Source organism: Thalassophryne amazonica, chromosome 9, assembly GCF_902500255.1.
Source record: "Thalassophryne amazonica chromosome 9, fThaAma1.1, whole genome shotgun sequence".
Classification (NCBI taxonomy): Eukaryota; Metazoa; Chordata; class Actinopteri; order Batrachoidiformes; family Batrachoididae; genus Thalassophryne; species Thalassophryne amazonica.
The window spans coordinates 56,706,101-56,733,404 of NC_047111.1; the positions used below are offsets into that span (position 1 = coordinate 56,706,101).

General features: G+C 38.2%; 1 protein-coding gene across 1 annotated transcript in view; it reads left to right on the top strand.

Annotated features, from left to right (window-relative positions):
• Positions 1 to 5,374: 5,374 nt before the first annotated feature.
• Positions 5,375 to 27,304, top strand: part of slc7a3a (solute carrier family 7 member 3a) — a 66,277-nt gene continuing 44,347 nt past the window's right edge. Inside the window, exon 1 of the mRNA XM_034178077.1 lies at positions 5,375 to 5,464. The gene's annotated coding sequence lies outside the window, so the exon portion shown is untranslated. The remainder of the gene's footprint in view (positions 5,465 to 27,304) is intronic.

The following is a 27,304-nucleotide window of genomic DNA, read 5'->3' on the forward strand; positions in this document are numbered from 1 at the left end:
CACAATTCGACAGAACACTGGCTGCGTGCGCTGCTACGCAGATGTCAAATAGCGCTGTTAGCTGAGAATGACAGAAAGTCATGTGCCGCCGCCGCCAAAATAGGTGAATTTAAGCTACCATATGAAAGTATTGATGTGGATTCTGACACAGAATTACCGTTTCACATTTGATGGATTTTCACATTTGATGGATTACTCCGCTGCCTCACGGTAAGCCTCAGTGACCGAATTACCTACAGAAAAATTTACTTTGTTTCCACAGTGTTTTGGAAATATATGTCTCCCGAGGCGTCAGCGCACATCCACCGGCGCGGCTTTACCGAGGCCCGAGGCGCCAGCGCGGAGTTATCTGACCATGGGTCCGAAGAAGGCACTGACGGCGGAGGAGGGAGACGATATCAAGAAGTCCCTGGACTTTTTGTCTGAGGAAATCTCTGTTGTTAAAATGCAGCAGAAATCCATTATGGAGCTGGTGGAAGAAGTGAAGGCTCTCCGGATCCAGAATGCCGAGAAAGACCGGCGTCTGGTGTACCTGGAGAACCATGTTGCGGAGTTGGAACAGTACACAAGGATGAACGACGTTATTATTACAGGAATTCATATTAAACCTCGATCCTACGCACAGGCGGTGTCAGAAGACAGCGGAGGGGAGGCCAGCGAGCAGGAGGCCAGCTCAGTGGAACAACAGGTGGCTGACTTCCTGCAATCTAAAGGTATTCAAATGGACTGTAATAACATTGAAGCGTGCCACCCCCTGCCCAGGAGAGAGGATGGAGACAAGCGAGCTGTTATAATGAGGTTTGTCAACAGAAAACATAAAATGGCATTGTTAAAACAGGGACGGAAACTCAAAGGAACAAACGTATTCATCAATGAACATCTGACCAAAAGAAACACAGACATCGCCAGGAAAGCTCGTTTCTTAAAAAAGCAGGGAAAAAAATTCAACAGACATGGACATCCAACTGCAAAACATTTATCAAATTGAATGGAACACCAGAACAAGCGAAGGTTATGGTAATCAGGAACATCAAGGATCTGGACAAATACGACCAATAAGGTATGAGGACACAAACACAGCACAACACCATGACACAGACCAGAGGAACCTATTCATCTACTACATCATCTACATCTGGAGACAAGAAGGATATAACTCAAAGGATTGCTGATCATGGAAAAGTAGAACTGAGAACATTTAAATACACAGACCACAATGTACTGGACTTGGAGCACGATATAGACCCGGACAATAATTTCTTCTCAAATATCAATGACAGTTGTTGCTATTATACAGATGAACAGTTTAATCGGATCATTAAAACGGATAACAAATTATCAATAATCCATTTCAACAGCAGAAGTCTATATGCAAACTTTAACAACATTAAAGAATATTTAAGTCAATTTAAAAAAATATTTAACATAATTGCTATATCAGAAACATGGATCAATGAAGATAAAGGAATGGATTTTGAACTGGATGGATATGAATTCAATTGTGTAAATAGAAAGAATAAGAGTGGAGGAGGAGTGGCTGTGTATGTGGATAAGAACATGGATTATAAAATAGTAGACAATATGACAACTGTGATTGATAACTTACTAGAATGTATATCTATTGAAATATGTGAAGAAAAAAGCAAAAATGTATTAGTCAGCTGTATATATAGAGCACCAGGATCTAGTATTGAAACATTCACTGACTGTATGGGAAAAACGTTCTCAAAAACTAATCAAAAAACTGTGTTCATTTGTGGTGACTTAAATATTGATCTGCTCAATCCAAATAAGCATAAAATAACAGATGAATTTATCAGTATAATGTACAGTATGAGTTTATATCCAAAAATCACCAGGCCAAGCAGAATTACATCCCATAGTGCCACCTTAATTGATACTATATTCAGCAATGATACTGAGAATAACACTGTGAGTGGATTATTAATCAATGACATTAGTGATCATCTACCAGTTTTCATTGTTTATAATAGAAACCATCGGCGGAATCAGCCAGAGGAGAAAATAAAATACAGGCGAGTGCGGACAGAGGAAAACATGAACGCACTAAAGAAGGATTTACAGGAGCAAAACTGGGAAAAGGTATACAGTGAAAGTGATGTTGATAGTGCATATGAAACTTTTTTACAAATATTTACATCATTATATGATAAAAATTGTCCAATTAAACAAGACTACAGAACACAAAAAATCCAAGCTCAACCATGGATGACGAAAGGGTTACGAAATGCATGTAATAAGAAAAATACACTGTATAGAGAATTCATAAAACTAAAGACTAAAGAGGCAGAAAATAGATATAAGAAATACAAAAATAGATTAACTAATATTATACGGGTATGTAGGAAGGAATATTATAGTAACATATTATATAATAACAAAAACAATATTAAAGGAATATGGGATATATTAAATAGCATTATCAAAAATGGTAATAAAAAACAGAGTTACCCTCAGTATTTCATTGATACTAATGTCAAGAAGGAAAATAAGGATGAGGTAGTCAACGGTTTTAATAATTTTTTTGTAAATATTGGACCAAGCTTGGCAGAAAAAATTCCCGATTCCCAACCTGAGGATTGGGATAATAATCTCATAGAAAGAAATCCCTGTTCAATGTTCCTCACAGCAGTGGATGGAAAAGAAATTATAGACATTGTGAATAATTGTAAATATAAAACATCTACCGATTTAAATGAAATTGATATGGTGGTGGTAAAACAGGTCATTGAATGGATTGTAGAACCATTAACATACATCTGTAACTTTTCATTTCAAACCGGTAAATTTCCCAATCAAATGAAAATAGCTAAGGTTGTGCCGCTGTATAAGACTGGGGATAGACACCACTTCACAAATTATAGACCTGTTTCTTTGCTTCCACAATTTTCCAAATTATTAGAAAAGTTATTCAATAATAGATTAGACAAATTCATAAATAAACATAAATTACTTACTGATAGTCAATATGGATTCAGAGCACATAGTTCAACATCACTTGCATTAATAGAATCAGTTGAGGAGATTACAAACGCCATAGACCACAAATTACATTCAGTTGGAATATTTATAGACCTTAAAAAGGCTTTTGATACAATCAATCATGGCATATTAATCAGTAAACGTGAACAGTATGGGATTAGGGGGTTGGTGTTGCACTGGGTGAGAAGCTACTTAAGTAACAGAAAACAGTTTGTGAAGTTGGGGGAATATACATCATCATGCTTGGACAATGCTTGTGGCGTCCCACAGGGGTCAGTATTGGGTCCAAAACTGTTTCTAATTTATATAAATGATATTGTCAATGTTTCCAAAATATTAAAATTAGTATTATTTACAGATGACACAAGCATTTTTTTGTTCAGGGGGGGATTTGCAGGAGTTACTGAGGAGGATCAGTATAGAAATGGGAAAATTGAAAATATGGTTTGACAGAAACAAATTATCATTAAACTTAAGTAAAACAAAATACATGTTATTTGGCTATTGTAATACAGACATACAGGTTCAGTTACAAGTCGAGGGGGTAGATATTGAAAGGGTACATGAAAATAAGTTTCTGGGGGTGATAATAGATGATAAGATAAACTGGAAGACTCATATAAAACATATACAAAGTAAACTGTCAAGAAGCATTTCAGTTCTAAACAAAGCGAAACATATTCTGGACCACAACTCACTCCGCATTCTTTATTGCTCACTGGTTTTACCATATTTACAGTACTGTGCAGAGGTATGGGGTAATACTTATAAAGGTACAACACAATCACTATCAGTAATGCAGAAAAGAGCTATAAGAATTATTCATAATACTGGCTATAGAGATCATACAAATCCACTATTTTTACAATCCAAATTCTTAAAATTCACAGACTTGGTTCATTTTCAAACAGTACAAATCATGTATAAAGCAATAAACAATTTACTTCCAGCAAATATTAAAAATATGTTTTTTAACAGATCATGGGATTACAGTCTGAGGGGGAAATTTAATTTAAAGCATCAGTGGGCACGAACAACATTAAAAGGTTTCTGTATTTATGTCTGTGGGGTGAGGATGTGGAACAGAGTGGGGAGTGGGGCTCAAGCAATGTCCAAGCATGACCCAGTTCAAACAGCGGTACAAAAATATGTTTTTTTCTAGGTATAGGGAAGAGGAAGGGTAATGAGGGTTAGGGTGTTTTTGTTTTTTGCTTCGGCTTGTAAATATATAGTATTTTGTATGTAAGTAGGTATGTGTAGGTGTATATTTATGTTTGTATATATATATATGTGTATATGTATATATATATGTATATATGTGTGTATGTATGTTGATATATATATATATATATATATATATATATATATATATATATATATATATATATATATATATATATATATATATATATATATATATATATATATTGATATCGGTTTAGGTGTGTAGGAATCTATGTGTATATGTGGCAAAGGGTATTACTGGTTGTGGGGAAGAAGGGGTAGAGATAAATAAGCTGATGCTTCACCCTACCCCTTTTCGGACATGTTGGGTACACAGTAGGAACTTTTTTGTTGTTGTCTTTACTGATCTATCTTGTAATTGTTGTTGTATCAAATGTTCGAAATAAACAGTTTTCATTCATTTTCATTCATTCATTCAAAAATAAACTGTGCAAATGATGGAATTGGATTAGAATGGGAATCACCCCGTTGTGTCTGTTGATTTGCGGCTCCGCTAACGCGTCATCAGTAAAACTCCTCAATTTGCGACCGTATAACCAGCATGAACGTCCGTAAATCATCAGACACAACAGAGTTTTTCCCTAAATATCAAATTCCAAAATTTAATTCAATAAAAAAATACATAAAAACAATATATTAAAACACAACAATTTGATATATTAAAATTAAACCAATTTGTACACAGTTGAAACAGAATGCTTGTGAGGTGGGACTTCAAAATATGAATTAAAAATAAGATTCTGGAGTTAATTCTGAGTTTTTGTCACCCTCCAACACTCATCAGAATTTTGTACCACTGCAGGAAAGTGGAAAGCAAAGCTATGAAATGGTGTTTTCCATTACGACTTTTCAGGTCTGTTGTTTTCAGAAGGGGCGGAGACTGACGCCTACTACTACTACAACTACTAGTACTACTACTACTACTACTACTACTACTACTCCCTCTCTTACTTTATAACAGTTAATTATAACATATGTGTGTTTTCTAAAACACATTATTAGTTTTCATATGTGTAAAGTGTTAATATCAATGTTACACTGGTGAATGAAAGCTCCGCCTCTAGGCGCGTCACACTATTCATGATCAACCGCACAAACGCGATAGAGCCAAAAAAAAAAAAAAAAAAAAGAAGCACAACACGCGATAGAGCGGGACATTTCATCATCGTCCACCGCTTCATCAGCAGCGCCACTTATCCAGCACAAAACAGAAAAGGTAACAGGATTTATTTATCAAGGGCAGGGGGGAGTTTTGTTGGTCGTGTGATCGCCACACTTTGTTAACCCCCTTTATTCACCTTGTAGGAGACTGACGCAATCCTCCGTCTCGCGCACGACTTTTACTTCTTTCATTCGGTAATGTTTAAAACGGATACATTTGTGTTTGCAAGCAGCGGATAGTTAACAGCGTATCCGAGGTTGGGAAATGAACGAAAAGTGGCATTTGTTTTCTTAAATACACGTGTTGACATTTTTTTCCTCAGAACAATAGTATTTGTTGTTTTGGTGCTAGCCAGCTAGCAAATCGCTCGCGTGCTGTTGTGTTCCACAAGTAAAATCGGTTTTCTTCCAGTACGAATGCAACTTAATTAATTCTGGTGGTAAGTGATCTGGGCTGTAGTTGACCGTTTGTTGTGCAGACACTCATCTCTGTCACGTTAAGATCGCGTCCGAACTGTTATTAAAGTTTTTCAACTTGTCAGTTTCTCTGTGTGTGTAGTGGAAATAACGATATTTATGAACGCAGCAGGAAGGACTCTCGAGAGGCAGCCGACTGACTGATCCACGTAACTAGCTCGTCAGTGAAACGAATTCAGCCAGTTTTGAGCTTTTTCCAGATCTAAATTTCTGATTTGTTAATTTTGCATCATTCCTCAAGGCCCGTTATTAGAATGTCATTTTTCCGGATGTTGTGCCACGCGTGTGTTGCATCACCTGGCAGGCAGACAATCCCCAATGCACCCTTGTGTTGTGTTTAGGTGCATGTGTTTTGTGTGGGGAAAATGAGAATCTCCGTGAAAGTGAGCAAATGATCGCCTAAAAGGGGTGTTCTTGGGTTTTAACTCGGGATGGATATTGATAAGATTTTATCTATATCAATACCGCTTGTGAATTTTCTGTGTACTAAAAATAGGCTTTACAGGTTTTCTATGTCAACAACATTTTATTGTCTTAAAGTAAATAAAAATATGAAATTGGTCAATGGATCCTTAAACTCTGGACATGAATAAACTTAACATGGTGGATCCTTGATCTGTGGACATGAATAGAAATAAACAAAATCTATAGTCTTTGTCAAAACCATTTACTTTCAGACATTATTGCCATGAATGTCACTCCATACCTCTGAACTGAGCTCTTGCAGCTGCTGACTGTGCTGCACATCAGCATCAATTTAATTCATAAAGAACGCAGGACAGTGTGTTTGTAGTAGACTTTCAGCTTGAATTGATTTGAATTTAATTTATTTGGCAATAATATACATGTATGTAAAATACGATACAAAAACTTTATTGTCTAGAGAGTAGAAATTCATCTTTGGTTTCACTGTTGACATGTTTCAAGACAGTAGGATATACAGGGCATAATAAAAGATTGCAGAGTAGAGATATAACTCTATATCTATCTCTCTCTATCTGTATATATTAGAACTGTGCAAGGATTAAAAATTTTAATTGCATGATTTCCGTGATTTAATTGTCATGAGCAAAATCCAAAAATTCAAAAGTAGTGTTTAACACAGTTTTATTTTAAATGTTCTACCATATGAACGAAAATGCAATAACGTTTGTTCTGCAAACACTTAACAATAGTATTTTGTTTATGCAGTTGCAGTTAAATAAATATAAATTATGGTTACCCCATGATGTCCAGTAGTCCCCAGTGAGAGCAACAGCGTGTGCACATTGTAAAGTTGTGTTTTTTGCAGTCCTCTCCTTTATGGTGCGGCGTAAGGGAATCTCATACATGCCATCATTTGTTGCGATTCTCAGAATGTCTTTCAGACTGACGTCTTCCACATTCGGCCTGCAGTCTGTAGTAGTCCGTTTCGCTGTTACATTTGCGAGCTTCTCTTGCCTTTGTTTATCTATAGTTCTCCCACATGCTGCATCTAACGTAGTCTGCCGAAGCCTCACATCTCTGTTTGTTTTGTTGAATGATTTGCTGGCATCAGCTGTGTGTGCTGCATTTAGGTGATATTTAAGACTTGAAGTACTCCGCTGATGAGAAAATGCAGCTTTGCAGTGGCTGCAAATAACTTTGGTTCTGTTGAGTGAACCGTCTGGAAGCACTTCAAAATGAAAATGGCCATGTAAAAGTTCCGTGCCAGTCTCCACGTTGGTTGGTTTATCCACCAGTTCTTTTCTTTTCCGGTCAGGGACTCATCACACTGGTTCCTGTGAGCGCAGCAGCAGTAAGCAACAGACTTGCAAAACAAAAGCCTGTGAGTAACAGACTCTTACAATGAAAAAACAAAAAAAACAACAGCGTTAACATGCAATTAAAAATTGTCGGTATTAATTAATGGGTTAACGCGATAACGCATTAACTTGCCGAGCCCTATAGGGGCTGTTGCTCTCACTGGGGACTACTGGACATCGGGTAATTTTACAGTGTAATTTAGCTTATTTATTTATTTATTCTTCTTGGTGGTGGGACAAAGCAGGCTGAGAAACTCACCCAGAACAGACAGACACTGGGGGACGTCTTAAAAACCCATGACAAGTAACTTCCATCATAAGGAATTAACACATTTCTGGACGTTATCTTGATTGGACTGGACGTGATTCAATTCCATCAGGTTTTTGAAAAAATAAAAAGGTCGGATACTTTTCTAACAGACCTCGTATGTATGTGTATGTGTATATATATATATATATATATATATATATATATATATATATATATATATATATAATACAAGGCCACTCTGAAAGGTGCAGTTTTGTTTTATTGGGGGGGATACCAGTCAGTATCTGGTGTGACCACCATTTGCCTCATGCAGTGCAACACATCTCCTTTGCATAGAGTTGATCAGGTTTTCAATTGTGGCCTGTGGAATGTTGGTCCACTCCTCTTCAATGGCTGTGCGAAGTTGCTGGATATTGGCAGGAACTGGTACACGCTGGCGTATATGCCGGTCCAGAGCATCCCAAATATGCTCAATGGGTGACATGTCCGGTGAGTATGCCAGCCATGCAAGAACTGGGACATTTTCAGCTTCCAAGAATTGTGTACAGATCCTTGCAACATGGGGCCGTGCATTATCCTGCTGCAACATGAGGTGATGTTCTTGGATGTATGGCACAACAATGGGCCTCAGGATCTCGTCACGGTATCGCTGTGCATTCAAAATGCCATCAATAAAATGCACCTGTGTTCTTCGTCCATAACAGACGCCTGCCCATACTATAACCCCACCGCCACCATGGGCCACTCGATCCACAACATTGACATCAGAAAACCGCTCACCCACATGACGCCACACACGCTGTCTGCCATCTGCCCTGGACAGTGTGAACCGGGATTCATCCGTGAAGAGAACACCTCTCGAACGTGCCAAACACCAGCGAATGTGAGCATTTGCCCACTCAAGTCGGTTACGACGACAAACTGGAGTCAGGTCGAGACCCTGATGAGGACGACGAGCATGCAGATGAGCTTCCCTGAGACGGTTTCTGACAGTTTGTGCAGAAATTCTTTGGTTATGCAAACCGATTGTTTCAGCAGCTGTCCGAGTGGCTGGTCTCAGACGATCTTGGAGGTGAACATGCTGGATGTGGAGGTCCTGGGCTGGTGTGGTTACACGTGGTCTGCGGTTGTGAGGCTGGTTGGATGTACTGCCAGATTCTCTGAAACGCCTTTGGAGACGGCTTATGGTAGAGAAATGAACATTCAATATACGAGCAACAGCTCTGGTTGACATTCCTGCTGTCAGCATGCCAATTGCACGCTCCCTCAAATCTTGCGACATTTGTGGCATTGTGCTGTGTGATAAAACTGCACCTTTCAGAGTGGCCTTTTATTGTGGGCAGTCTAAGGCACACCTGTGCACTAATCATGGTGTCTAATCAGCATCTTGATATGGCACACCTGTGAGGTGGGATGGATTATCTCAGCAAAGGAGAAGTGCTCACTATCACAGATTTAGACTGGTTTGTGAACAATATTTGAGGGAAATGGTGATATTCTGTATGTGGAAAAAGTTTTAGATCTTTGAGTTCATCTCATACAAAATGGGAGCAAAACCAAAAGTGTTGCGTTTATATTTTTGTTGAGTGTATGTATGTATATATATATATATATATATATATATATATATATATATATATATATATATATATATATAAACAAAAAAGTATGACTTCATTTGAAGTACAGTCATCATGCATTCAACAACAATCAGTGCAGTATATAAAATTGCTGAGGATAGCACAATACTGCATACGTACTTTGTTTCATTTCCATTTTGGTTTTTCAAGTGGTTTTACTAAAAATAATACATCCATTTTTTTATGCATTCTGTCCATTCTCAGGGGCAATTGGATAAACTAGATATAAGGATTGTTGTTAATACAAATGATCAATTTCCAGCTAGTTTTCTTTAGACAAATCTTAGGATGAGTCCATGAACATTTCCAAATCACTGAATATGTCTTGGACTTCTTTTACATCAATCAGTATTTCACCTGCATTTGTATAATGTTCCATGAAATAAGTGATTCCATATATTTATTCACATAAAAAAGTCACTCAAGTCATGAATCATCAAATCACAAGTAAAGTCTCAAGTCACAATGACTGCCAGTTGTTTGCAAGCTGACTTGAGATTTGACTTGGGACTTGCAGATTGATGACTTGAAAATGATTTTGTCCCACCTCTGGTACATAGCAACATTTAACTCAAAAGGTTGACAGAGGGTATGATGAAATTTGATGAGCAGATGATGTTGTCCTGCAAAATGTAGACCTTTATTTTCAGTTTGACCCAGACCATATTTTGTATCTAGGTTCCAGAAGAAGTCCAAATCCCATTCCCAATTGTTTTAAAGGGTTTTGGTTTTTGTTTTTGTTTTCCCACCATACTTCAAGTATTTAATGATTATGGTAAAAGTAACATGGATAGTTACAAATAGTTTGGAATCACAGAAAGTGTTTAAAGTCATCACCTCACAAGGTAATTTTGCCCCGACATGGATAGAAATCATGACAAGGTGCGTACCTTCATCATCACATGACCTACGTTGACTAATCAGATGCACTACGTACATTATAGAATCTTGTATTATTAATATTGCTACATACAGATAGATACTGCTGAAGAAATTTTATGCAATACAGTGCATTCAGGAAGTATTCTCAGTGCTTAACTTTTTATGTTACATCCCTATTCCAAAATGGATGAAATTCATTTTTTCCCTCAAAATTCTACACACAACACCCATGATGATGATATGAAAAAGTTTTTAGATTTTTGCATATTTATATAAAAACAAACAAACAAACAAACAAAAAATAAGAATTCACATGTACATAAGTATCCACACCCTTTGCCATGAAGCTCAAAATTGAGCTCAGGTGTATCCTGTTTCCACCGATCATCCTTGAAATGAGGCATGTAGCCAGGTGGTTAGTGCACTTAGTTCCAGTGCGGAAGGTTCCCGGTTCAAACCCCACCCCTGCCGCATTTCTCCATGTAATGTGGACTTGCGTCAGGAATGGCATCCAGCATTAAACTTGTGCCATTTCAACCTGCAGATCCACCTTGGATTTGCTTGGGCATGAATGTATTAAAACAATATTGCCAATAATAATGCATAGTAAAATAAGTAAATAATTAAATGGTATAATAAACAATAGCAACATTCAAAGACGAGTAACGGCTGCATGCTGGTGCAATAAACCACAATTTATGTATGAACTGATTAGTCGACTAATCACAAAAACAGTGTGTGACTAGTCGATTATCAAAATAGTCTTTTGTGGAAGCCTTAATTCAAGAAGACTTGAGGCTGTAATTGCTGCCAAAGGTGCATCAACAAAGTATTGGGCAAAGGGTGTGAATACTTTACGTACATGTGATTTCTTAGTTTTGTATTTTTAATATATTTTCAAAGATTTCAAGAAAAACTTTTTTCATGTTGTCATTATGGGGTGTTGTATGCACAATTTTGAGGGGAAAAATGAATTTACTACATTTTGGAATAAGGCTGTAGAAAAAGTGAAGTGCTGTGAATACTTTCCGGATGCACCGTATATTGCCATGACTTAGGCATGCGCTCTCTGAGTGTCTTCTAGTTAAGAAATACAAATGGTATAGCAGGGTTCTAGCTAGTGCAGACTTGCGTTATGGCCCGTTATGCTATAATTTTGGACCGTTAAGATTTTCAGTACGGCGTCTGTAATCAACCGTTTCTGCAGCGCGACTCTAGGTTGAAGCGTGGCTCACATGGCTCATGGCTCTTTGACTCGCTGCTCTTCAGAAGCGGTAAGTCTGCTTCTTAACCCCTCTGAAAGCCATTAAAATATCATGAGTCACTTTTGTGTGGATTAAAGTCACTAACTGGGACTCATCTTGTTGCATTCGAGAAACGAGAATCGTCCTCCGTTCCGAGCTTCAAACACTGCGTGGCTCTCTGACTCCGTCTGTCTGAGACAGAGTCCGCTCGGAATTAATAACTTCAAAACGAATCGCCGCTTTAAATAAAATGACGCCTCTTACAAACGTTGCAATACAGATAATAAACCACAATCGACTAAAACGTTTTTTCCTCCCAAAATGAGACGTCCGACATTCTTTATAAACCTGACCTGCAGCACATCTGCAAGAGCTCAGCTCATAGGTATGGAAATACATTCATGCCATTAATAATGTCTGAAAGAAAATGCTTTTGACAAAAACTAACAGATTTGATTTCTGTTTATGTCCAGAGATCAAGGATCCACCATGTAGAGTTTATTATGTCCAGAGTTTAAGGATCCAGTAACCAATTTCATATTGTTCAGTTTCAATTTAATCAGCTTATAAAGCACCAAATTACAACAAAAGCCATCTCAAGGTGCCTCACACTGAACAGTTCAACATAAAACAATTAAAATAAATAAATAAATAAATAAATAATTCAAATACCTAATTAAAAACAGAAGTAAAAGAATAAAACATAACAAAATAAAAGCTATTCATAAGAAAGAGAATAAAAATAGGTTTTAAGTCTTGACTTAAAAATGTCCACGGACTCCGACTGCCTCACTGAGGGCCATGTACTGGCTAACCCAGAAGCCTTCTGGACATGATGAAGGGACTTTGGCTGTCGTACCTGGCTTTTCCCCTTTGGGTACCCCTAGAATGGCCAATTTTTAGCTTGAATTTTCAAAAGCTTTCCCCCTTCCGCACCATTCTCCCCCCCTGGTCGCTTAGCTCCCTCGACATTACCACTATGCTAAAATTTTATCCTAGCTAGAACCCTGGTATAGTACTGTATTGCAAATCTGTCCAGAGTGGGCTGTGGTCAAAAACTGAGTCTGGCTGGCTTGTAGGGCTGCAGCTATCGAGTATTCTATCGATTAATCGAGTAATTGGATAAAAAGTACTTTTGCGTTTTTAAACGTCATCAATAGTCCAGGGCTCTCCCTAAGCAATGGCACAATGTCCCTGCGGCAGTGTCTTGACATTTTGCTGAAATGGCGATGGGATGTGTCTTTCTATTTTGTTTTATTAACTTTTTTTAATGTTAATGGACAGGGTCTGTGCGTGTGTGATTTTTTTTTTTCTTTTTTTTTTTTAATCCGACGATTCGGCAGATGCATTTCAGCTGGAGGTTGAACATGCAAGCCTCGCAGTCAGTATTTTATTTAAGTTACCATGTTTGTGAAGCACTGTGTGCTGCCCAAAAAAGCAAAAAATAAAAAGCGAAACACTCAGTGTGAGTCTGAGCAAAACACAGTTGAAAGAGTGGACTTTTGTTGAGATGATCTTCTTTCAGAAACTGTTTAAGAGTGTGGCTGGGGACGGAGCTGTAGCTGTGTGAGGGGTTCCCCTCACACCGGGCAGAGACAGCAGCCAGTCGAATAGTCACTCCACATGTAGAGCGGACCGTGTGTTTTTGTTTTTGTTTTTTTTTTTTTATAGACAAACACACTGCTTCGCTTTAAATGCACAGTCAGACTATTTCAGATGATCAGCGTGGACCGTCTTTCTCTTAAAAGGCTTTATTTTACTCTGTCGCGTTGAAAAGCGGTACCTATCATTGCTAATTTGATTAGCTGTTAATGCTCTAGTTTTCTTCTGTTTTTTTTTTTTTTTTTTTTTTTTCTTTTTTCTGGGGACGTTGCAGCGCCACACACTAGCCTGGCATATGTACTATAACATTAAACGAAGCTTTGAGACACAGAATTTGCCTCGAATATTTTCACGTTACTCATCATTTCAGCCGTACTGGCTTAAGCCCCCTGTAATGAAAAAAACACCTGAGGGAGTTTTTGCTTGCTTTCACCAGTGTGCTTGCTCATGGGGTGGACAAGGTTTAAAGCTGACTTGTGTGTGGGGGGCACCTTGGGATTTGTTTTTTATGTTTTTTTTTTGGTTTGTTTGTTTGTTTTTGTTGGTTTTTCTTTTTGTTTTTGTTTTTTTTTTGCTTGTTTTGGTTTGTGTATTTGCCACGGAGTTGGATTAAGTGAGGTTGTCGCAACAACGCCTAAAGCTCCAAAACTATGCACGATTAGACCTAATAAATGTCTTAAAATACATTGTCCAACACAAAAATCTAACTGCTAACAAAGTCGACATTTGCTTTGTGGGCGTGAATAGTTGTCACATTCCATTTCATGGCAAGAGCTGTTTTTGACCTTGACGGTAATGTCCATTCAGGTGACTAAAAGGTTCGCCAAGTTCACTCCCAGTGGTGGGTCTGTCCTGGTGTGCATACATTTGCTCACACAAACAGACATGCATGCTTTATGTGTCACTACATTGTACTGAATATATATTTTTAGATCAAACGTCGTACTGTAATTTCAAACACATGGCTGTCTATTGTATGTGGTACCTGCAGTGTGGTTTATTTAGTTTTGTACTGCCATGTTCTGAACCATGTTGCAAACCAAATTTTAATGATTTTGAACTTTTAAAGGGTCATTGTTTCATAAATGTAGTGATAGAAAGTAAGTTTTACATATAATAATAATAATAATATGGAAATAATGCTGTCTCATTAATTATGTAGCTGGTCGGGGGATATGACGACACACAAATGTTCTTGTTAACAGCAGCAGAAGTCCAAATAAAACCAGGTGTTGTTTAGATAGTAAGAAGGAACAACAGGCTATAATGACATTGGCAGGATTGTTACCTCTCCAGATAATCTGCTTAAGAGTCCATAGCAGCATTTGCAGAAACACTAAGTCAAGTAGCAGGACTGTTATCCCTGCAGCCAGTTGTAACCGGAACACTGTTGACCTAAGTGTTAGCCGTCTTAGTCTTCTAAGATTAAGATATTTTTAGTTGTAGTTTATGTTGTTCTTTTGGTAGTAGAGAAGCTTGAGTCGTCGACTGGACTGGGTTGCTTGATGCAAGGACGTTTCGCTTCAAATCGCAGAAGGTTCCTCAGCTAAAATTCTTGCTCTGGTGGTCTGACTTCTGTCTTGACTCTTGTAGAGAAGAATAATCAAGAAGTCACAAAAGCTGGAGTTTTGGCACTAGAAGCAGGTCACACAGCAGAAAAGATACAGCACAGTTACCTTAGGAGGATTTTGGGTCTTAGAATTAGAAGGCTTCATTTTAAAATAGTAGACCTCTAAAATAATCTTGATAGTCTGCACAAAATGTTAGAAACTTTAGTGGAGGAAGAGGCCCATAATAAGATCACAAAGTTCATAGTTAAAATTCAAATGGCTGAGCATTTAAAAAGTAAGGAGCGGCAAATCAGGAAGTTTCACAACCTTTTAGTGCAGAAAAGGCGTACTTTCAGTGGGAGTATTTTTAAAGATACACCCAGACAAATTAGTGACAACAGGGAAAATTGGGTAAAGACTCTCTCCAACAGGGTTCTTACACAGACAGAAAAGGATGTGCTCGCTAAAGGACTCAATTTCTCAGTGACCCCTAAACATATACTGACAGTAGATTACATCACTGCAGTAGAGTCAGCCATCAAACATAACACTTTGTCAGAGTCAGAAGCTGGGGACCTCCGACTAAGAGTCACAGCAGTGCTGAACAGTGCTAAGCCTCCTCCGTCCAACATCACAAAAAAGGACCAAAGCATCCTTATCCTGCCAGCAGATAAAGGCAGATGCATGGTGGTCCTGAACACATCGGACTACGAGGCCAAGATCAACAACTTGCTCAGTGACTCCAATAGATACGAACGTCTGAAGAGAGACCCCACGAGCGGCTATAAGAAGAAAATCATTAGCTACCTCCAAAACCTGGAGAAAGAGGGACTCATCGACAGGCAAACACACTACTACAGACTGTACCCTGGGGACGCCACTCCGTGCATCTATGGACTGTCCAAAATCCACAAACAGGATGTGCCACTCAGGCCTATTATATGTAGCACAGATTCCATCACGTACAATTTGGCCAAGCACCTCAAGTGGATTTTGGCTCCTCTAGTGGGTAACTCAGAACACCATGTGGAGAACACACAAGATTTTGTGAACAAGATCAAGGACCTGGAGCTGGAGGCAGATGAAACAATCGTGTCATTTGATGTGACTTAGTTGTTCACCTGCATCCCCACCGCTGAGGCCGTCTCAGCTGTGAGGCAGAGACTGCTGGAGGATGTGTCTCTACTTGAAAGGACCAAACTCACACCAGACCACATCTGCCAACTCTTGGAGATCTGTCTTAACACCACGTATTTCCTGTTTAGGGGGAATTACTACAGGCAGATTCATGGTTGTGCGATGGGGTCTCCGGTATCCCCCATTGTGGCCAATCTGTACATGGAGCGAGTGGAGAAGACAGCCTTGACGTCTTTCACGGGCATCTCTCCCAGTCACTGGTTCAGATATGTTGACGACATGGGTTAAAATCAAGCAACAGGAAGTTGAGAACTTTACAGAACACATCAAGTCGGTGGACGCCAATATCAAGTTCACACGTGAGGATGCCAGAAACAACCATTTAGCCTTCTTGGACTGTGATGTTACGATTGGAGAGAACAGGCAGCTCCAGACAGGGGTTTACAGAAAACCAACTCACACTGACCCATATCTGCTCTTTGGCTCAAACCACCCCCTTGAACACAAGCTCTGGGTGATCAGGACGCTTCAACACAGAGCCCCACAGGTGCCCACAACTACAGAGGGAAGGGCTAAAGAACAACAACTTGTCCGGAAAGCCCTCACAGTATGTGGGTACCAACGATGGTCCCTGGACAAAGTGCAGAAGTCCCAGAGAACAACGAGACCAGATAGACAGGAGACGGAGACAAAAAGAAGAGTGTCTCTCCCTTATTTAGCAGGAGTAGGGGAAAAACTACAGAGGATCTTCAGACAGCACAAAATCCCAGTTTACTTTAAACCGGTTAACACCTTGAGACAGAAATTAGTTCACCCTAAGGACAGGATCCCTAGTTACAAACAGAGCAATGTAGTGTATTCTATCAGATGTCAGGAAAACTGTAACGAACACTACATAGGTGAGACTAAGCAACCTTTACACAAAAGGCTATATCAGCACCGCAGAGTGGGCGCCAGTGGACCTCAGTCTGCAGTTCATCTCCACCTTAAAGACACTAACCACACGTTTGAGGACAAGGAAGTTAAAATATTAGCCAGAGAGAAGAAATGGTTTGAGAGAGGGGTCAAGGAGGCATTCTTTGTGAAACGTTTGAAACCCAGCCTTAACCGGGGAGGGGGTCTGAGACACGCTTTATCCCCTGTTTACAATGGGGTACTCAGATCAAAGCAGTTTCAATCTTTTGTTCATGGTAATGAGTCATTCACGTCATCAGCAGAGTCGTCAAGGGAGCCATCAGGAGAGGGACAGCTGCCCTGTCATTAGGAGGGTGCTAACTAGAGCACAATAGATGCTAATTAGAGCTATTGTTTAGTCACTAGCCTATAGCAGTCTGCCTCTCGGTAGGAGGGGTATGGTTAGGTTTCAAACTCCAGCTTTTGTGACTTCTTGATTATTCTTCTCTACAAGAGTCAAGACAGAAGTCAGACCACCAGAGCAAGAATTTTAGCTGAGGAAGCTTCTGCGATTTGAAGCGAAACGTCCTCGTGTCAAGCAACCCAGTCCAGTCGAAGATTCAAGCTTTTCTACTATGGAAACCACCTGGACAACTGAGAGCCTACACAGAAATGTTGTTCTTTTGGGTTTTTTGTTTTTAACATTGAATGTGTTATTATGGTGTTGCTATATTTAAAAAATAATAATAAAATGTCTGTATAGCTGGCAATATGTAAGTATGATGTCATAATAGTGTTTTTGGTGTTATGAACGGCATTTTAATCTTTAAAGCAGCCAACCACTGTTTTTGATGGAAACATTCAGTGGCTTCATGGCATCCTGTGTAGAGAATGAAGCAACACTCCCTCTGTGCTCAGAGCATTTCTGTTTTGTGCTTACATTGTCAGTATGGCTGCATGTGCACATTTAGTGCAAAAGATCTCAGTATGTGAGTCCTGTCCTGTTTTAAAAATGTCTCTGACCAAGAACGTGGTCAGAATAGGCTCCTCATTCGTCTGGCTGCTCCCACATAGAGAGATGTTAGACCTGTTCCAGTAGCTGATTGTTTTGATTGTCATTTATACAGTGAGAGAAAACTTTGGTTACATGTGGCATCTAGTGATAGGAAGGTCACATTATCATCTAGACCAATAGGCAAAGTTGCTATCTTAGCAGGAGAACGTGCAGTGTGGGTAATGGTCCCACTAGCTCTTCCAGTCAAAGGTCAGTCAGGAATAAAACTGTGCTAGTGTAATGTGTATACACATTGACAATGTGTTACAGGCTTAAAATCTGTGTCATATTAAAATACCATCATGAAAATATCAAAGGTTAGGTGTCTGTGCTTCCATTCTTAGCAAATTTAGTGTGAACTAGTTGCAGAATTACTGAAAGGAGATAATATTAGTGCACATAGAGATTGCTGTTTCTGACAAAGATTTGCTTATGTTTGTGATGAGGCTCGAAACCACTTGTATCATTGTTTTTCAACAAATTTTCTGTATTGTTCTGTGAAATGAACTGGTAATATGTTATAGAAGCTTATTATAAATGTTTTCTTAAAGTTGCTGTTGTTGATTTACGTAAATACGACATTGGCAATGGCTATCCATACGTAGTTATATTCCTATAGTGAACTTCTATTGATATGTAGTATTTCCGTCATTGGTCAATATAGGTCACATGATCATGATAAAAATGGAGGAGTCATTAATTATTATACAGAAAACAAATGCACACAAATGTGCTGAGATGCGAACAGCTTAATGCTAACTTTAACATTGAAATTTCATAGACATGCTAACGCGCTAGCATCGGTCCTGTTTTTAAGTTATAAAATTCATTTATCAACTGTTTCAGAAGACCATAACAGGTCGATTTAACATTAAAAAAAGGTAATTACTCACAGACATATGCTCTTTGGGGTTTTAGCGGGGAAAAATTAAGATAAAGCGAAATAAAACAAAGAACCAACAAAACAGCAAGTTGGATCAATGCTTCAAGCTTCAAAGAAGAGCCGCACTGCAGAAACTGTTGATTACAGACCTTGCAGGGGTTCTGTAATAAATGTAGAGACATGATCATTTTCCCAACAAACACCCCCCAAAACAATGGCCGCTCTGAAGGACTGATAAGGGAATCATTAAGCAAAAACACTTGATGTCGGTGGATCGAATCATTTCTTAACGATACCCGGCAAGAACTGGATCTCGATACCCAACCCAAATCATCTATGTGTGAATTATGTTTGTGCGACACTACACCAGCTTGTTTAGACACAAATTAATTTAAGACACACAAGTTATTGCCTGCTTGATGGTACAAGTGAGTGTTTATATTTCATGGGGAATGACAAATGGGTGAAAATGTATTTTATTTATTTTTTTAAATAAACAGTTCTGCCCTTCAGTTTCACCACAGTTTGTTTTTTGTCCATGTACGTCTGCTGTGTGTCAGGATATATATAGTGTTTCACGGGTTCCTTATGGTCTGGCCAGTGCAGTGACCAGCAGGCCTGAAATATACATTTGCATCTTCAGTGGTCATACCAGAGACTCGGGTATCATTGCATACAGCGCTTCCCACACAGTATAAAACTACATTTGACATTACTGTGCCTTATGCTTGGGAAAATTTGACCTGTGGATGAAACTTGAGGTTTGAATCTGAGAGGAACTGTGTTTGAATTTTTTTTATTTTATTTTATTTTTTTTTTATATCTAAATGCAGTTGTGAGATTGAGAGAATGGTGTGTGTGTGTGTGTGTGTGTGTGTGTGTGTGTGTGTGTGTGTGTGTGTGTGTGTGTGTGTGTGTTTTTTTTTTTTTTTTTTTCTCCATAATGTTTGTCCTTTTTTTGTGGGGTGTGATGTCTTGAGAACCACTTGAGCTGTTTGCAATCAGAATGCTGTGTTTAGTATTTCTTCTCTCTTTAGGGTGGTAAAAGTTTTTGTTGTATGTTACAAATTGTTTTGGTTCCTTTTACCAGATGGTTTACTGTGTTAATGGTTAGACACGAAGAGTGTAGTGGCTGTAGTAGTCACGTTACAATACTGTAGTATTTGCAGATAAGATAAACTATGTTATTAGCCTTTCTTTTGGCTTCATACTTAAAGTGTATTACCTCAAAAAATGGGTTATCCAAGTCAAAATTCATATTTCCTTTGATTGAGCATAAGGAATTAATTTGTAAACCTTACTCTACCAGTGCATTAGATGTGGATAATTATTGTGAGGTCATCAAAAGCTGTCTGTTGGAAAACATGTTCAAGTTCTCTGAAACAAACGACGGCCCGAGGCATCAGTGGCGGCAGTTCATCCAGGCCCGAGGCATTGGTGGCGGCGATACATCCAGGCCCGAGGCGTCGGCTACATCCGAGGCTAACAGCGGCTACGTCCGCGGCTGACAGCGGCTACATCCGGGGCTGGCGGCGGAGGCATCGGTGGAGGCATTTCATCCAGGCCGAGGCATCGGTGGCAGCGATACATCTAGGCCCGAGGCGTCGGCTACATCCGAGGCTAACAGCGGCTACGTCCGCGGCTAGCAGCGGCTACATCCGGGGCTGGCGGCGGAGGCATCGGTGGCGGCGGTTCATCCAGGCCCGAGGCATCGGTGGCGGCGGTTCATCCAGGCCCGAGGCATCGGTGGCGGCGGTTCATCCAGGCCCGAGGCATCGGTGGCGGCGGTTCATCCAGGCCCGAGGCATCGGCTACATCCGAGGCTAACAGCGGCTACATCCGGGGCTGGCGGCGGTAACATCTGAGGCCCCCTACGGCTACATTCCTGGCTGATGGCAGCTACATCTGTGGCTAGCAGCGGCTACGACCGAGGCTGGGGGCGCCTGTGAACGAGGTTAGCAACGGGGAGGGTTGGTGTGCAGTGACCGGACCTGTGGAGGTTACGGGTGAAAATAGTTTTCACCCGTATGCAATTAACAGTGGCCATACTAAGCCACGATAGTTAATATGGCACCACCCAAGAAAACGGAGAAACTTGAGGAAAATATAGAGGAGATAAAGACCTCAATAAACCAGATATTAAAAGACATGTCTAATTTAGACAAGCTGACGGTGGAGATTAAAGAACTCCAAAAACTGGTTAAAGAGAAGGACAAGATCATCAAGAAACTTGAACAACGTGTAGATGAACTTGAACAATTCACTAGAAAAGATGATGTTATAATATCTGGACTAGAAACAAGGCATCGGACATATGCAAGGGTGGTGGATTCTGGTGGAACCAGTGGGGAGAATGCACCACCTGAAGAACAACAATCATTGGAACAGCAAGCTACAAACTTTTTATATCAAAATGGTGTTGACATCCATCAAGACACAATATCAGACTGCTATACTGTTCCAACTAAAGATGGAAAAAATAAACTGTCTAACATTGTTATAGGATTTACAAGCAGAAAATATAAAAATGAAGTATTAAGACAGGCAAAGAATTTGAAAGGAACAAGTGTCTATATAAATGAGCATTTAACAAAAAAAAAATGCAGATATTGCTAGGGAAGCAAGACTATTAAAAAAACAGAAGCACATTGTTGCTACATGGGTCTGGAATTGTAGAATGTGGATTAGAGTAAAAGAAGGAACAAACGGTATACAAATCAAAAACATGGAGGACCTTACGAAATACAGACCTGAATAGACGATCAAATATGACGTCTGTTGGTAATTGGACCAAGAAAAAAAATCTGATCAAACATGGAAATAGATGATAAAATATATGACATAGACACTAATATTGATGAAAGTATATTTGACTTAAAAACGATTGGTTGTGAGTATTATACGGTAGAACAGCTAAATAGTGAAAAAATTGCAGAAGATACCCTGTCACTCTTACATATAAACAGTCGAAGCTTGTATTGTAAAATGTCGCAAATAAAAGATTATTTAAATCAGTTTAAAAATAGATTTAGTATTGTTGCAATCACTGAATCTTGGCTTAATGATGATCTCATGGCTGATGTTCAAATAGAGGGATATGAGCTGTATTTTGTGAACAGAAGAGATAAAAGGGGCGGTGGTGTTGCTCTGTACATAAAGGCAGATCTGATATGTACAATTGTAGAAGAAATTGTAACAGTGGAACTTGTACATGAAACATCTAAAAATATTTTAATCAGTTGTGTATACAGAGCACCAGACACTTGTGTTGTGAAATTTACAGATAGAATAATAGAGTTATTCCATCAAATTAAAAACAAAACACTTTTTATATGTGGAGACTTTAACATTAACATAGAGAGCTCCAGTTGCCAAAGAATAAGTGATTTGTGAATTCAATGTATAGTTTGGGGTTATTCCACTTGATAACAAAACCAACCAGAATCACATCGCAAAGCGCAACGGTAATCGACAATATATTTACAAATAGAACAGATGAAATTATCAGGAATGGGATCTTGATGACAGATGTTAGTGATCATTTACCAGTCTTTTCAATATTTAAATATAAAAATAGGTACAAGAAAAAAACTTATAAACTTTAAAAGAGACAAGTCAGTAAAAGCCTTAGAGGCATTAAAATATGATCTTAAAAATCAAAATTGGGAAGAAGTTTATGTCAGTGATGTTAATGTAGCATATAACTCATTTATGAAAATATTGATGAAATCATATAATAAAAACTGTAAATTAATAGAAATTAGTAAGAAAAGAGTAAATAAACCATGGCTGACAAAGGGAATAAAAAATGCTTGTGCAAAGAAAAACTATTTATACAGGTGCTTTTTAAAAATGCAAACAAAGGAAACAGAACATAGATACAAAAAATATAAAAATAAACTATTGACAATAATTAGGAAACACAAAAAAGATTATTATAGTGAACAATTAAATAAGAGTAAAGATAATATGAGGGCAACATGGGGAATTATAAAAAGTGTGATTGAAAGTGATGGAGCGAAAGCAACTTTTCCAAATTACTTTGTCAAAGAAAATAAAGAGATATATGACATAAAAGAAGTGGCAAATGGGTTTAATGATTATTTTTCAAATGTAGGATCAAGTCTGGTGGGAAATAAACCAATAGTAGAAGATACATTACATACACTTGTAAATACGGTCAATAGTATTTTTCTGGACAATGTGGAAAAAGATGAAATAAGAAATATTGTAAAAAACTGTGTAAGCAAAAGATCAACTGACCATGAAGATTTAGACATGATGACTGTAAAAAGTATAATAGAAACTGTTATTGAACCATTTACTTATATTTGCAATCTGTCTCTGTCAACAGGGATTTTTCCAGATGAAATGAAAATTGCCAAAGTAGTCCCATTATATAAAAATGGAGACAAACATAAATTCTCTAATTACAGGCCAGTATCATTGCTTCCACAGTTTTCTAAAATTATGGAAAAAGTTTTTGTGACAAGGTTGGATAAATTCACTGAGAAACATCATATTTTAAATAATGCTCAGTATGGATTCAGAACAAAACATTCGACAGCTATGGCAATTATGGAATTAATAGAGAAAATATCAACAACAATAGAAAATAAGGATTATTTTGTAAGTATTTTTATTGACTTGAAAAAAGCTTTTGATGTTATTGACCACTCAAGATTGCTTCACAAGTTACAACAATATGGAATAAGAGGTATTGCACATCAGTGGGTAAAAAGCTACTCAGAAAACAGTTTGTTCAGATAAATAATATCAAATCAGAATTGTGTAATATTGCTTATGGAGTACCACAAGGATCAGTACTTGGACCCAAACTGTTTATTTTGTATATCAATGATTTTGTGAATGTATCTAATGTGCTTGGTAGCATTTTATTTGCTGATGATACAACGCTGTTTTACTCTGGATCAGATATACAGGAAGTAGCACAAGTGATAAAAACAGAATTGGAAAAGGTTAAGCATTGGTTTGATATAAACAGACTGTCACTAAATATTAATAAGACAAATTTCATATTGTTTAATGACAGAGCAAAAAAAATAACGTGTCATTACAAATAGATGGAATGGATATACAAAGGGTAAAAGAAATGACATTTTTAGGAGTCATAATTGATGAAGATCTTACATGGAAGTCACACATAAATTACATAAAAGGAAAAATAGCGAAAGCCATTGCTGTTTTGCATAAAGTAAAAGATTCATTAAATAGTTATGGTTTATTAACATTGTACAATTCATTGATTTTCCCATATTTAACTTATTGTGTAGAAATCTGGGGATCAACATATACAACTTATATACAACCTTTGTTTATTCTGCAGAAAAGGGCTTTAAGGGTGATTAGCAACAGTGGTTTTAGAGATCCATCTAATCCATTGTTCATTAAGTACAGGGTACTTAAATTTCGTGATTTGGTCGATTTGAAAATATTACAAACAATGTACCAAGCTAATAAAAATGCTTTACCAACAAACATTCAAAATATGTTTGAGAAAAGAGTAAGTAGTTAGAAACTGAAAGGAATAGAAGTCTTTAGAAAACCAAGATACAGAACCAAAGTAAAAGAACGGAGTATTGCAGTAAATGGTGTAAAATTATGGAACAATCTCAACAAAGAAATTAAAGAATTAAGGTCGCTTAAATTATTTAAAAAACGTATTAAACTAGATGTATTAAGTAAGTATGAAACTATAAAATAAGTTAGTGGGCTGTAAGGAAGTAAAAAAAAAATGTAATTTGTTAATAATGTATAAAATGATTTAAGTTTAAAAATGTAACCTGTCAGAGATGTAATCTATTTAATAATGGTCATAATTATGAAATACGTCAGTGGTATGTGACAAGTTAAAGAAATACAATCTGTTAAATAATGTTGAAAAATGACGCTGGATATTGAAAGATTGTATTGTAAAAAGGGGCAGAAAATATAAGACTTGTTCTTCTCTCTGCTCCTTTTCATTCTGGTAATGGAGATGCTTTATTTCTGCTTTTCTGTTTTGTTTTGTTTTTTTCTTTTAAATGAGTGAAATAAATAAATAAATGAAATGAAATGAAATTTTGATGGCAATGAAGCCACTGGCTGAACTGGTTTCAGAACCCCACATTCTTTCCAAACGCTCTGGGTCTAGGTATGTAGAGAAAATCCTCTTCAACCTATATTCAATTGAATACACCACAAAGACAAGATATTTAATGTTCGAACTGATAAACTTTGTTTTTGTGCAAATATTTGATCATTTTGAAATGGATCAACAGTCAGGGGTCTCCGTTGTCGTATTTTACGCTTAATAATGCACCACACATTTTCAATGGGCGACAGGTCTGCACCGTAGGCATTCCAGTCTAGTACCCGCACTCTTTAACTACGAAGCCACGCTGTTGTAACACGTGCAGAATGTGGCTTGGCATTGTCTTGCTGAAACAAGCAGGGACGTCCCTGAAAAAGACGTTGCTTGGATGGCAGCGTTTGTTGCTCCAAAACCTGGATGTACCTTTCAGCAATGATGATGCCATCACAGATGGCGTCATAACACACATAACACACCCCCATACCATTACAGATGCTGGCTTTTGAACTTTGCGCTGGTAACAATCTGGATGGTGTTTTTCCTCTTTTGTCCGAAGGACATGACGTCTATGATTTCCAAAAACAATTTAAAATGTGGACTCTTCAGACCACAGCATACTTTTCCACTTTGCCTCTGTCCATTTCAAATGAGCTCAGGCCCAGAGAAGGCGTCGGCATTTCTGGATGTTGTTGATGTATGGCTTTCGCTTTGCATAGTAGAGTTTTAACTTGCACTTGTAGATGTAGCGACGAACTGTGTTAACTTTCAATGGTTTTCTGAAGTGTTTCTGAGCCCACATGGTAAGATCCTTTACACAATGATGTCGGTTTTTAATGCAGTGACGCATGAGGGACGAAGGTCACGGGCATTCAATGTTGGTTTGCGGCCTTGCTGCTTATGTGTAGAAAGTTTTCCAGATTCTCTGAATCTTCTGATTATATTATGGACTGTAGATGATGGAATCCCTAAATTCCTTGCAATTGAACATTGAAACGTTCTCAAACTGTTAGACTATTTTTTTTTTCACGCAGTTCACAAATGGTGAGCCTCCCTCATTTTTGCTTATGAACGACTGAGCCTTTTGGGGATGCTTCTTTTATACCCAATCATGGCACTCACAATTAGTGTCCTCAGTTCTCAAACGCTTATTGAGTGTTGTTAGAAGGAAAGGTGATGTAACAGAGTAGTAAACATACCACTGTCCCAGCTTTTTTGAAATGTGTTGCAGGCATCCATTTCAAAATGAGCACATATTTGCACAAAAACAATAAAGTTTAGCAGTTTGAACATTAAATATCTTGTCTTTGTGGTGTATTCAATTGAATATAGGTTGAAGAGGATTTGCAAATCATTGTATTCTGTTTTTATTTACATTTTACACAACGTCCCAACTTCTTTGGAATTGGGGTTATAATCACAGCAGCACTGAGAATTGCATTTAAACTTTCAAAAGCTTATTCTATTAAATGTGGCATGAGCTGGTCCACAGTTTTAAGAAAGCATTTTCCTGTGGGGTGTGGTTGTGGTTTGTGTACTGTATGTTCTGTACTTTCTCAGCACTTAACCTAAGGCCACATGACATCCACATATCTCATTCTGGTGTGAGAAGTCTGTTTAGTGACTTGTCAAGTTTTTCCAGTAGTGTCAGCCATGTTTTGAGGTAAAAGTCTTGTGCAAAGGTGACAGACTTGCATTTTGCTGGTCATGGTGTAAGACTTAAGGCCCTGTCACACCTTGACGATTTAACCAGCGTATGCTAACCATAGTAAGCACACTGGTATACACGGGTGTACGTCTTATAAGTTATGCAGCTGTCACACCTTGACAGTTTAGCCAGCGTATGCTGACAGTCCCATTTCCACCGACTGGTTTGGGTTGGTACTGCACAGTTTGATATGTCTCGGAACACTTAAGTCTGACTTTTTGCATTTCCACCGCTGGCATAACCCTTTTGTTTGGTGGGTGGAACACAAATATTGCCGAGCAAGTCACCAAGTGCACGTATGCTGTTGCGCGGCGGATCTTCTCCACAGAGAGGCAAAACAGAGTAATTTAACATTATTTTATTTTATTTTTATCTTGTTGGATCATAGGACTTGTTTTAACAGCATGTTCTACGTTTCTTCAGCCACAACAAGGAATTAAAGTATTTTCAGATGTCGTTTTCCAAAATCAGGACACTTTATGTGGATATGTTTTTGTTAGGATGTGATGATGAATCCGACTGAAACGAACAGGTAAGAAAATACTTTATATTTACTCTGTGTGAATTTACTCTGTTTGAATGGTTTTAATATTTGAAACAGTCTGTTTGCATGAGGACTGCAGCTTTGAGCCAATCAATGGACAACTTTAATGGATGTATTTCAACTTATGAGTAAGT